Below are 14,378 nucleotides of genomic sequence, written 5' to 3' on the forward strand. Positions count from 1 at the left end.
AACACTTGATGATTTTAAATGTTTTTGTTTTGTTTTGTTTTGTTTGAAAGAGAGAAAGAGCAGGGAAGGGGTGGGGGGGGGGGGAGAGAGAGAGAGAGAAAGAGAGAAAGAGAGAGAATCTCTCTCATGGAGTCTGCCACGAGGCTCAATCCCATGAACTGTGAGATCATGACCTGAGCTGAAATCAAGAGTTGGATGCTTACATGACTGAGCCACACAGGTGCCCCAGTGTTTTTAAGTGTTGTAAAACCTTGCAAATTAAAGTTTTGCTTAAATGGTAAATATTATATTCTTATTATCAAGTTGTCCTTTTTACAAGTTATACTTTAGACTTTTGTTCCATTTAGGTTGGATTTTTTTAGTAGACTCCAAGAAATTTTAAGTGATACCTGGTGTACTTGATAAAGCTGTAATTAATCCCATGGTAGGAGTATATTTAATTGGTATTTACAATTTTTCACTTGATAATATTTTCAGTTTATAGATCATTGTTCTCCCAGTGATACTCATTATTTTGCACAGCACAGACAGTGTTTTTCTTGTTATAAAGGGAGAGACAACACCTATCAATTCAAATGCATTATGCATGATACATATAAAGTTTAGACAAATTGGGATTGAAATCCAGAATTATTAATTGGAAACTCCACCTACATTGGGCAAGAAAGACTTAATTGGAAGTGAAAACTGCAATACTATTTAGCTATACTAGTTATCTATTGCTGATATAAAAAAATTACCACAAATTGACCAGCTTAAACCAACCCCCATCTATTACTGCAGTTTCCATAGGTCAGAAATCTTGCACAGTGAGGCTCAGCTGGTTCTTGGCTTGGTCTCACAATGCTGAAATCAAGGTTTCAGCAGACAGCATTCTTTTATGGAGGCTCTAGGGAAGAATCCTTTCTCAAGTTCACGTAGGTTATTGACAGAATTAATTTCCTTGCCGTTGTAGGATGGAGGCTCTTATTACCTTGCTGGTTGTCAGTGGACTTTGTTCTTAGTATGTAAAAGTTTTCCACATTCCTTAGCTTGTGGTCCCTTTCATCTTCACAACTAATGATGATGAATCAAGTCCTTCTCATGCTTCATATCTCTCTGACTCTCTTCTGCCTCCTCTTTCTGTTGCCTTCCTCTTCCATGGTATTTGTCTGACTGACTCTTCTGCCTTCCTTTTATGCTCCTAAAGGCTTATGTGACTATATCAAGACCACCCAAATATTCCAGATTAATTTTTCCATTTTTATACTTAGATGATTAGTAATTTCAATTACATCTGCAATTTTCTTCACAGAAGTATCTAAGGTAGTTTTGATTGAATAACTAGGGGATTGGAATCTTGGGGAGATGTTTCTTGAATTCTACCTAAGACAGCAGCTATTTAAGTTTTATTAAGGCAACAGAGGAAAAGCGTAAGGCATTCTTTGAAAAAATCCAATTTTCAGAGAAAAACATAGTTTTAGTGTCCTTTTATAACTATGGGACTAAAAAAAAAGAATTTAAAGTATGTTTTTCCCCCTTCCTACCATCCAACCTATTCTAAAATTAATAACATATTGGGTAGTATACAACGTTCTTGTCTAGGCTAACATTTCACACTTAAAGAAACTAGTCATTTTGAAGTATTACACATGTAATCATGTGATTTGATTAGCTTAAAATGATAAGTTAAAGTGGTCTCTGAACATTAAGACTTTAAACTGTACATTACTCTATGTAAAATATAGCTAAATTAAAATAACAGAAATTCTGCAGAAAGAAAATAAAAGGAAGACAAAAGGAAAGAAAAAAATCAAAGAATAGATGCTTATTTTGTCATTGATAGGTGATACACAGATGCCTTTTTCAGTGCACATTGAGCCCTTCACAAAATGTCACCTCTCTGTTAGACTTAGTGTCTGCACCAGCAGGACAGAAGCCTATTAAAGTTTTCATGGATTGATGATGCCTTGTTTTAATACTTCATTTTTTTTTTTCCATTTGGGAAAAAAGTCTCTTTTAGGTGTGCTCCATAGCATGGAACAGTTCATGTTTCCTAAAAGGGTTCTTATGTTGTAACTGATTGTGCAGGCTCTACAGAAGTGTTTTTGTTTTTATTTTTATTTTTATTTTTATTTTATTTTATTTTATTTTATTTTATTTTATTTTATTTTATTTATTTATATTTTGTTGTTGTTCCTTCTGAATTCTCTCAGCTGACATTCTGCTCTTCTCTTACATATCACTTTTGGCAGTGACTGTCACTTGTTTCCCGTTGCTGTTTTTAATCTCTGGTGCTATCTGTGTTCCCTGACATGTCTGCCTTTTGCTGTTGTTTTTCTTCTCTACACCCTTCTTATTACCTATTTCTTCCCATCATAGCAACTATTTCTTTTTTTCTCCCAAAGTTCTTGAGTGTAAATATCCTTAACTGCCTCCATTTTTTGTTCACTCAGTTCACAAAGCAGTAATTGAAATCTACCCTCCTGCAAATCGGTACCTTCCTCAAAGACACCAATGTCATTTAAGTTGCCAAGTATACTGGATATTGTTCCAATCTATCTTCCTGAATCATTCAGCTACATTATGAATTCTCTTTCCATTTCTTAAATGTTGGTATTCCATTGGATTCCAATAACATTCCATTGGATTCTCTCTTGCTATCTCTTACTTCTATTATTATTTCCCACATTTCTTAGAAGATATCATGGATTCTTAGGGTTTCACTGTTTATGCCTTTGGTAGTCACTCCCAAATTGATATCTCCATGTTATATATCTATTCTCTGTGGTGTAACCCTTCTGCCACACCCTTGCTTCTACAGGAGCAAATGCAGAGAATACAATTAGATGTGTAAAATGATCATTAGACATCAACACTCATGAAAAACAAGAGAGGAAGAGGGCTTGAGCAGAGAGAAATGTTGGACCCTGGTGCAGGCCTGACAAAGTCTCAGCTGATCATACAGGGTGCTTAGAGCAATTGCTGCTCTCAGAGGAGTCCTGCCCTGGCTAAAAATGGCCAGGTTTTTAGTCTCACTCTGCTCAGTCATTGGATATAAGCCATGCTGGGATGAGTGTGATCCTGGATGGCTCTGCAGCTGATACAAACCTTGAATGCTGACAGCATTCCCTATGGCTGGGCAGCAAGTCTTCCTTTGAAGGAAACTAGGTGGGTTGCACATCGATCACCATGTTGAGTGTTCCTCCTAAATATTTCCTAATTAACTCATATTAACATATTCCTGATGTCATTTAAGGTCTCCACTTCCTCTTGGTTGAAATTAATTTAAATCTTTCCAGTTAATTTGTAAATTCAACTAAAATTTATTGAACACCTAACAAATGCTAGACCTTGTTCTAGACACTAAGGATTTATTAGTTCACAAGGCAGACAAAGTCTCTACCCTAATTGAGCTTACATTTTAAATAAATAATCAAATATACAATGTTTTAGGAGGTGGTAACCTCCTTTTTTCTCCTGTTCCCATATTTCCATGGAAGAATTCAAGATAGTGGGACTCTAGGGGCACCTGGGTGGCTCAGTCAGTTAAGCGTCCAATGTCTACTCAGCTCATGATTTCACAGCTCGTGAGTTCGAGCTCTGCCTTCGACTGTGTGCTGACAGCTTGGAGCCTGAAGTCTGTTTCTGATTCTGTGTCTCCCTCTCTCTCTCTGCCTCCCTCCCACTTATGATCTGTCTCTCTCTTTCTTTCAATATAAATAAACAGTAAAAAATTAAAAAAAAAGATAGTGTGACTCTCCTGGCCTCTCTCTCCACAATGGAGAGTTGCTCTTTTTCTTTCTCTGCAGCAGAGCACTGGGAAGCAGCCATGTGGATACGTATGTCTGCACAACAGATCCAAACCAAACTGACCTATGAAATGGAAAAGGAAGGAGCAGATGACCCAAATATTGGCTTCATCAGCAATGCAATTGACAAGTTTTGAAATTAATTTGCCTTTTCCTTGTGTTTTAATTAGCAATTTTATCTGAGCATGGCAGTATAAATAACAGGTATTATATTTTATACACTCTAAAATTCCTTCACATAATATGTCGGGTGGAGAAGAGTGCTATGAAGAATGATGAAAGCAGGGTAAAGGACACAGGTTGATGGAAATAGGTGGTGGCTACTTTGTACAGTGTTATCAAGAGATACATCTCTGAAAAGTTGACTTTAAAAACAAATTTTTTTAAAGTTTATTTCTGAGAGAGAGAGACAGACAGAGTGTGAGCTGGGGAAGGGCAGAGAGAGAGGGAAACATACAATCCAAAGTAGGCTCCAGGCTCTGAGCTGTCACACAGAGCCAGATGCAGAGTTTGAACCCATGAACTGCGAGATCAAGACCTGAGCTGAAGTCAGACACTTAACTGACTGAGCCACCCAGGCGCCCCTGAAAAGATGGCATTTTAAGCAGAAAGCATCTTTTTAAAAAAAAATGTTAATTTTTATTTTTGAGAGAGAGAGAGAGAGCAAACAGGGGAGGGGCAGAGAGAGGGGGACAGAAGATCCAAAGTGGGCTTTGCACTGGTAGCAGTTAGCTTGATGTGGGGCTCAAACTCACAAACCATGAGATCATGACCTGAGTGGAAGCTGGATGCTCAACTGACTGAGCCACCCAGGTGCCCAAGCAGAAATCTTCTTGAAGTGACCTGAATTCACTGGCCCATGGAAGTTCACACTCTAATTCTTAGGTGTTAGTTTATCTTCCCCAGGATTTCTCTGTCTTTTGGACCTTGACTTCCATAGGGCTGGCTCCTTTTTTACACTCAACCACCTTTGCAGTTTCACGATGACAAAAATCACACCAAGCATTGGTAAATTATGTTGACTTTACTGGAGGTAGGTACGTGCTCACATAGTGGAGTCACATCGTATAGCTTTATAGCCTTTAGTGGGACTATCTGTTCCTCTCTCCACTTATATTCCACTCCACTCCAATTTTTCTCCCTTTGTAAAGTGCAGGACCTTTCACCCATGTACAGCTAGAAACTAACTGACTGCTAGCCCCTAAAATTGGGGTATAACGTGGGGCAAGGCTTACCTTCTATCATGTCCAAATATGAAATTATTGCATTTTTCCTCATAGTAAGGCAGGTTTTCCCTACAGATAATCCTAGTAATAGTTATTTAGACAATACTGCTTTCTTCATATCATTTCATAGCAAAAAAAAATGTTGTGTATTGTTATTTGAAGTTACTTCACAAATATACCATTTAAATCATAGGTGAGGGGGCTCAAGGCACAAAATTGAATTCTAAAACTTACATGCCCTTAGTCAACCATTAAGTTTTCTTGGAACTGGAGAATTTCCTAGGACAGACATTCCATGGTTAAAACTCCGGGAGTCTCAGGCAAACTAGTTTTTTCAGGTTTCCTTTGACTTGATTCTCAAGTCTCCTACTTTGCAGACTATGAAAAGACTTCTTGAAGAGCCCCATTTCGAGTATAACTTCTTCACTCAGTTCTAAGGCCCTGTCCTGGAAAGCGTTGCTTGCCTACCTCCAAGGGGCAGATCCATCCCATTAGGCCACCTTTACTATATGTCCATCAATTAGAGGTTCTTCTGTGTCTCCAGAAGTCTTTATATGCCTTGGGTGGCTGGTGGAGGTCACTCTTTTTGAGAGGATTTAAAGAAGACTTAAAAAGCAATCAGAAACCAGTCTACCTCTCCTGTAATATATTCTCTACTTTTAGAAACAGTGCTTACTGCCATGTTCATGATCTTTCAACACTAGGTAAAATATAACTGGGATATGCCTGTCCTTTTCACCTCCTCCATCTGGATTTATTTCTCTTTTAAGAAGGGGGGTTCCCTTGATGACTTTTTCCTCACCCAAGCTCACTTTCTAGACAACTAGGGTAGGAATTTACTATGGCCGAATTCTACAAATTAAAATAGAGTATTGCTACACAGAGGCCTTTGCATTTTGCTCCCCCAAACAGAACGGAAAATTTTTGTTAACAGGGTTTAATTTCCATGTGGTGGCAGACATTCTAGTTATAACCATCCCATAGTACAGAAAAAAAGTGGTACATACACCAACTGACTTGAACCAAGTTTAGTGGGAGGCGGGAATTCTTAGGGAATGTGGGAAGACGACCTATTTACCCAGATGTCTCTGGTATCTTGCTTCATGGGAATATGTCCTCAAAGTCCTAATCCATATTGATCCTAGATCTTCAAGTTTGAACTAGTGCTTTTAGTTCCAATTTTGTTCTGAATTTCCTGACATCCAATATTACTTACCTATCTTCAGCTTTATTCCAGAACATCATTATTTAAAATAGGCAAACTAGGGGAGCTTTTCATGACTCTTGGACAATTTTAACTTTCCAAGAAAAATTTTGGGATGTTTCGATCCCAGCTCAATGTCTCAAATGAAGCTGGATTGTCTAACCACATTCTGTAGTTCCTTGTTAAGCTGATCATTTCAAAATATTCATATGCTTGAAATCTTTGCAGGTCTTGCGTCCTTCCCTTTACAAGACAGCAACAATTTATTATAGGAGTGGATCAGGAATCCTCAAAATTAGTGGATTAAAATAATATAATAATGATGATGATATTAATTATATCTAAATGTTTTCTGATTGCTTTTTAAAAATCTCCATTATAGGAGGTCAGTGAAATTGTGGTGCTGTTCTGGAGTCTGGCATGTAAATTTAATAATGCTGAATGCTTTATTTTCCTTTGGAATTCACACTATTTTGTAAAGAAAACATTGGCTGTCTGTCATTGTTTACAATGAAATTCCATTATCAGATTATTATAAGTGGAGTTTCAGAATGATTAAAAGTTTACACACACAAATATGTATGTATACATATGCATGCATGCATTCACCTATGTATAAACACATTCATACACTTACAAAGAACCACTAGCTAAATTAGTGAATAGCCCATCTCTTGGGCTACAGTTCCAGGAACCAACACAGTTCCAGAAACATCTTTTGGCATTTCAGTCTCTCAGCTAAATACAAATTAAAAAAAATTAATTTGTATTTATTTGAGAGAGAGAGAGAGAGAGAGAGAGAGAGAGAGAGAGAGAAGAGAACAAGCGTGTGTGAGCAGTGGGAGGGGCAGAGAAAAACGGAGACAGAATCTTAAGCAGGCTCCAGGCTCAGTGTGGAGTGTGATGTGGGGCTCAGTCTTACCACTGTGAGATCATGACCTGAGCTGAAACCAAGAGTCAGATATTTGACTGACTCAGCCACCCAGGCACCCTGTAAATATCAAATCTTAATTGAAATCATGGCTTTGAGCTTTTTAAATTATATAATATCTGTGTGATGCTGCAAAAGTATTCTTAGAAGCAGTGTCTTTGCCATCCTTTACAAATCTATCACTGTGAAGAGTTGTATGTACACACCTATAATATAAATCACGTTTGAATCACACTTTCTCTTAAGCTCTAGAAATAGGATTTATAAGACCTGACAGGCATTTTCTCTTTGTGGACTGAATTTTCGTTTCAATATTTTTGAATGAATGTAATAAGTCTTCAACCAATTTAAATCCATTCTGCCCTATGTCAGATTAGATGATATTTTTCATTAGTTTCTAGTGTCCGTTAATAGCATTGTCTCCAGATAGCCGAGCACACTTTTGCCACCTTCGTTTTTCCTATGTATGACTTACTCCAAAGGTGCTTCAGTATTTGTAAGAACTACTTAAGAACTACTTTTCGGTCAGAATTTCTGAGTTAAAACTTATAAAAACAAATTAAATTCCCAAATCCCAATCGGTCAAAATGGAATTAAACAAAAGAGAGTCCTTTTGGCCTAAAGGTGCTTAGCTTTTAGGATATAAGAAATAATAGCAGTTAAGTAGATGTGAAACCACCAGATAGTATAGAATCTAGGAAAATGGAAAAGAGATGGAATTCTAGGGAATCCTTTTGCTCTAGGAATTGTCTAATAGTTTGACTATTCTTCTCATATTTGCTTAACTCTTATTTGTGTATCATACAGTTTAGTACTTAAATTGTTTTTAATTTTATACTTCTCCTCGGTTAGGTTATAAACCTCTGGAGGGCAAGGACTATATATAAAACTTTTCTTTCTCCCTCAGCATTGCCTTGTACAAAGATAAGCACTTAAAAGATGCTTAAAATTCTTGCTTAATTGATCTTTCTTTTTTCAAACAGTTTTTCCCCTCTCAGTGGATTAATTGAAATCCATTTGGCAGCAAGTGTTCATGCAACTCTGATCCAAGAAAGGAAAGCCTGGAAAGTCTAGAGCTAGTCATTCATCATGATAGAGTGTAAAATCAGTTTCATGTAGTAGGCTAAGAATGTCTGATACAATATATACTAAGTGGGTGACAAGCAGGCCAAATGATAAATGGGGTCATATTACTATTACATGGTAAACTCTGATTAGGAACATATCACCCAGAGTCTTTTATTGCCTTATCCACCCCAGGAAATTGTTCAAAACCGTACCAGGTAACGCCTTTGTTGAGGAATTGATAGTTACATATTTGGTGCAATAATGAGCCCCCTGTGATTTGTTGCTTTTTGAGTAGTCTTATTAAGCTTTGACTTTCTATGTCAGGCTGTTCTAAGTGTCTGCCAACCCAGGCTGACATTCCAAAGCAGAGTTTAAACCAATTGAATTTTCAGAAATATTGCCATCAGGAGACGTAACTGGGGGCTGAACACCATGACCTATATTTGTATAGGATTTTTACAGTGTTGGCAACCTGTCAATTTTATTTTATGGTTAACTACCATGAAATGCTGTGGGAAGAAAGTTTCATTTTCTCCTCCATGGTAGGGCTAAGCCTGTAATATCACACTTCCAAATCCCATGAGCCCTCTCTTTCTCCTACAGTTTGAATATTTATACTTAAGTTTCCAAGGCAAATTATACATCAATATACTCAAATTTGAGAATCTATTTTATAGGAATATTAATAAAAGTACAGGTGAAAGAATAATTTAAACATTTTTTAGGAGAACTATTTATATCATTTTGTTTGGTTTAGGCAGAACCCATTTCAGTTTGTTACAGTTTTAATGCCTGGACTGTAAAAATGAAATTCATTTCAGAAATCAGGAGTGATAGTCAAACACATAGTGCCTTGCTTTTCTTAGTTTATCTCAATTCTATTCACTTTCAGAAATGCAATGGCCATATCTTTAATTCCTCTCTTTTTTTTTTTAAAGAAAAAAGTATCAAAGCATCTTTCTTTATTTTTATTTGGTAACACTTTTTGGATATAGTTTAATGTGTTATCTGTATATTAATTTGAGAAGTAAGGAATAATTTTTTGGATTCCATTCTCCAAAGGTATGATCAAATTGCCAAATGCAAGAAGAGAGTGAATGGATTTTATTTTAACAAAATAATTCAACTTTTAAGGTAGGAAGAAGTATCTCAAGCCGAGAATCTAAAACTCTTAGTACATTCAAAAAATGTTGACCCTCCATTCATTTATTCACAAATGGTTTTTGGCCAAGCTTTTGGAAATACAAAGTAAATAAGGCAAGATCTCTGTCCTCAGGTAACTCATAACACTAAGTATAGGACAAGTGCTGGCATATGTAAGTTAGAAGGTAGATAAGATTAACAATGTCACAAGAGGCAAGCATAGTCTATTGAAAAAGTAATGACTGAGAAAGAAGAACACTGAATAAATTAAGACAGTTATTTTAAAATTAAAAAAATATATACTTGTTAAAAAGGAAACAATTCTTTTTTTTCCTTTATTTTCTTCCTGAACCAATTTTTATGTTGTTGGCATTTAGGCTGATGTCATACAGTGTATCCTAAACATAGTATATAATGTCTCTCTCTCTCTCTGTCTTTCTCAATCTCTTTCTCTCTGTATATATACATATATATATATATATATATATATATATATATATATATATATATATTAATTTTATTTATTTATTTTTTGAGAGAGACAGAGAGTGTGAGCAGGGAGGGACAGAGAAGGAGAGGAAGAATCTCGAGCAGCCTCCACACTGTCCTCGCAGAGCCCAATGTGGGGCTCAAACTCACAAAACTGAGATCATGACCTAAGCCAAAATCAAAAGGTGGACACTTGGTTGACTGAGCCACCCAGGTAATTCTCTCTGTATATATACTTTCTTTTCCCTTCCTTCCTTCCTCTTTCCTTCTTCCTTCCTTCTTTCCTCCCTCCCTTCTTTGCTTTGCCTGCCTTCTTCCCTTCCATCTTTTCACCAATTAAACAGTATATCTGTTTTATTACTTTATAGGCATGCTATTATAATGATTCACAATTCTTTTCTAGAACCATTTTCATGTTTAAATGGCATTCCCTTTAAAGTTATGAATATGGAAAAAATGAGGAATTATGTCATTATTCCTAAAATTCAAGTGATAAATCAGACTTTTATAAATGTTCAGATATGAATGGCATACATTTACTTTTCACTTCCTCTCACTCTCTTATCCTGGTCCTGGGTCCATAAAAGTGCAGGAGTCTTTTATTTGGGGTCCCTCAAAAGTGAGATCACTCCTACTTCTGTGCTCATTTATCTGACCCTTGACTGATGTGCTACTCCATGGGGGAAAATGGAATGGTGGGGATTTGATGCATTCTCTGGTGTACGCCTCTTACTTATGCTATCACAATAAGTGATTAAAGTCTTTACTGCTACTTTATTTTTGGCTCATTGTTTTCAATTGGCTGTTCTGACACCTGCTAAGTCAACCCTCTGTCGCTAACCTGATCATCTGTTGAATTGGCTCTGTGAGTAGGATAGTTGATTAAGAATAATACCATTCTAGAGGAGCAAAAGCTGAAAATCCCACAGGGCACCTTTGTAAGGTGATAGAGGAGTCCATGGGGGCAATCCATAAACATTGTTTGCAAGAGTTTGAGGGTTCTGTGTGGCATTTTGCCAATAGCTCTTGAGAAGTATTAGCCATGGGGCATCCTTAGAGGTTGCTTGGGTATTGCTTTATGTAAGTTTTTGGGTTCTGAGGGAGGAATCCTTTGGGTTTTCTCCTTAGCTCTTGACTCCAGCCAACCTCGCTCAGTAGGCCAGATTAGGTATAAAACAGAGAGGTTCAGAAAAAGACCAGGAAACAGTTCCCTATCTACTGCTTAGGGCCCTTCACTGCATGGGACCAGAGATGGTCAGTGGGCTCCCATGAGCTGAATAACTCTAAGCAAATCCCTGGCATTGATAAACACTTTAAAGTGCAGTAAGTTATTAAAACTTCTTAAGGGGAAAAACAAACAAAAAAAAGTGTAGAGCTCTTTATAATTGCTTTGCGCAATGGTCCCAAAGAGACCTTAGAGACTTAACTAGATTTTCCCTAGGGATAATTTTGCTCAAGTTAGAGTGGCATGGCATATGACATATTATTATAACCCTCTCTCTTCAGAGTACCCTGAAAGCAGCCACTGCTAGGATAATAGAACTCAAGCAGTAGCAGAACCACCACTTTCAGGATATCACCCCTATCTCTGAGGAAGTCCAGACTCCTCTCAAACCAACTTAAACAAAAAAGCTGTCTGCATCTGGCCAGCTGCTCAACCTGGCTCCCTACCTAACAAAATCTGTGGCAAAATCCTGACAGGTAGCCCTTATCACTGATATAGGTGTTCTCTCCAACCTTCTCTATGAGCGTGGGGATAGGTCTGAGGGCTTTGCTCACATTGCTCCAGACCTCTTGGCTTTAAAAAAGGACATGATTAGGGAATAAGCCAATAGCCCTTAGTCCCTAAGACTGACCAGAGGTTAGGGTTCAGTGGGGTGGTGGGAGAGAACGGCAGTTTTGGGGCGTTGCAGACACCAGTGGACAAGTGACTATGGATCCTGAAACTCCTGGAACCAAGATGAGTGGAAGACATAATAATGTCTAGTTTTGGTCTGAGGCCATCACCACCAAGATCCTTGATCAAAGCTGACTGAATGAATGGGCCTCTTTGAGTCTCTATGAGCCTCCATTGTTATGGCCCCCATTACTGATTGTATTATTGGCATTGGTGTGTTATCTATGTATGCTCTTGCTAGCCTTTGTCCTCAAGCCCTGACAGGAATTGCTGCAGTTAGGGCCATTTTGGTGGGCATATGGAAGACTGTGAACCTACCAGACTCATGGGCTATAGCCTGGCCATTGACAAGCCTCAGACTTACATGTAGAACAAGTCCCCATGGATGGGGATGAGACATTTGGATAAAAAAACAGTTCTGCTTCTAAAGTCTTTTGTTTCCCTTGTGGATGCTCACCAGAGAGGCCCCTATGCTAACCAAGAGAACATAACCATTTTCTAATTTTATGATTCACTATTATATAATCCACTTTATTTCTTTTTTAAAATTTATTTATTCTCAAGTTAGTTAACATATAGTGTAGTCTTGGCTTCAGGAATAGAGTCCAATGATTCATCATTTACATATAATACCCAGTGCTCATCCCAACAAGTGCTCTCATTAATGCCCATCACACATTTGCCACACCCCCCCACCTCCTTCAAGCCTCATTTTGTTCTCTGTATTTAAGAGTCTCTTATGGTTTGCCTTCCTCTCTTTTTTTATCTTATTTTTCCTTCCCTTTCCCTATGATCATCTATTAAGTTTCTTAAATTCCACCTATGGTTGAAGTCATGTGATATCTGTCTTTCTCTGACTGACTTATTTTGCTTAACATAATACTCTCTAGCTTCATCCACATCATTGCAAATGGCAATATTTCATTTTTTTTCACCACTATTATTCCATTGTGTGTGTGTGTGTGTGTGTGTGTGTGTGTGTACCACATCTTCTTAATCCATTCTTCCAGGCTGGGGCATGGTAATTATAATTAATTGAATTATAATTGCATTATAATTCTTGAATTATAATTCAAGAATAGAATACTATTCTTCTTTTTCCTCTTTCATAGCTTCTTCTTCTGACCCTGAAACTTAGGCTCCTTTGGCCATTTTTTATTTAGTGTAATTTTACAGGTTCTTCCTTCTATCTTCAGTGCTTTTTCTTTCTTATCAAACTCCCATTTAGCCTACAATATCTAGCTCATATATTGTCTTCATTGTTTAGGTTTCTTTGTACTCCTTATGCAGGACTTCCTTCCGATGGGTGTGTTGTTTCTATAGTGAGAGCACTAAAATAGCATTTGGATGTAAAAACAGAAATTTTTAAATTACTGTGTTGCCTCCTGGTAAGGTTATATGTTTCTTTAGGAGAGACATTATGTCTTACTCATCTTTGTATTCCCAGCCCTTTGGATAGAGGCAGGTAAGTAAGTAGGTTTTAAACAACATTCCTAAGTAGACTTTGATTATTTATCTATGTAACTCATAAACTATACCCTGGTATAAATATTATAGTATAAATGGTTGGACCCTCTTAATGTTCAGTGTTAATTGGTATTGTTGCAGCTGTATTAACCAGTGTTCTGTAGAATATAGACTCAGAACTAAGAAGAATCTACGATATCATCTTGTACAATTCTTTAATCTGAATAATGAGGAAACTGTTCCCCCCAAATTAAGTAACTTGACCTGTATTTCACAGCTGATTGTTGACAGTATTTGTAATCCTCGTTAAGCATTATATTCATTTTAATTATGCTACAGTTGATACTTGGCTGTAAACAGCAAAGAGCCAACTTTTATATATTTATCTTACCTCTCATCTGAGCCCTATCATAGTAACTAAATTTATGTTTCTTAATAAACCCTGCATAATATTCAACACACTAATAGTTTATTTTCTTTCATTTTTCTCTTATCTAACAAAATGTTGTGGTAACATTGCTTTATCAATTTTGAATCTATGAAACAGAATTTAATTAACCAGTAATGATCTACAGCTCAAGATTATTTTACTAGGGTGTTCTATACCTAATATATACATGAAAACATTCATCTATCTTGTAGTATATTTTAAAGGTACAATAGCTGTAACCAAGACTAGAGCAAATTGGACTCTTTTTTTTCTTGGCGAGTTCTTACAAATACTTATTTCAAATGTATATTCCTAACTGGTTTTTATCTTGATATTCTTTACCCAAATTCAATGAATTTGTTTAAATATTATGTAAGCAACCATAATATCTATATTTATTATTTAAGTTTTGCATTTTGGTGGGGTTTTAATGCCAGTTTTTCAATATTCTGTTTATTTATAGAAGTAAACAAATCTATGCAATCTAGGTAAAATGTAGTTATCAAAGCAGTTTGCACACTCATTACCATTCCATCTTGCACTTATTGTGCTATAGTTCAGAAGAACAAAAAGAGTATTTGTAGAAAGAAAATCTAGATTGTCATCCAGCCTTCATCTCTAAAGTGCTCTGAGATCTTGAATAGTTCATTTAATTTATCTGTTTCCAATTATCTCATCTATTAAATGGATTTATTATCATTACAAGGTAAAATTTTAAAAATCAATTTTATA

The sequence above is a fragment of the Panthera onca genome, chromosome B1 (genome assembly GCF_046562875.1).
Source record: "Panthera onca isolate mPanOnc1 chromosome B1, mPanOnc1 haplotype 2, whole genome shotgun sequence".
Classification (NCBI taxonomy): Eukaryota; Metazoa; Chordata; class Mammalia; order Carnivora; family Felidae; genus Panthera; species Panthera onca.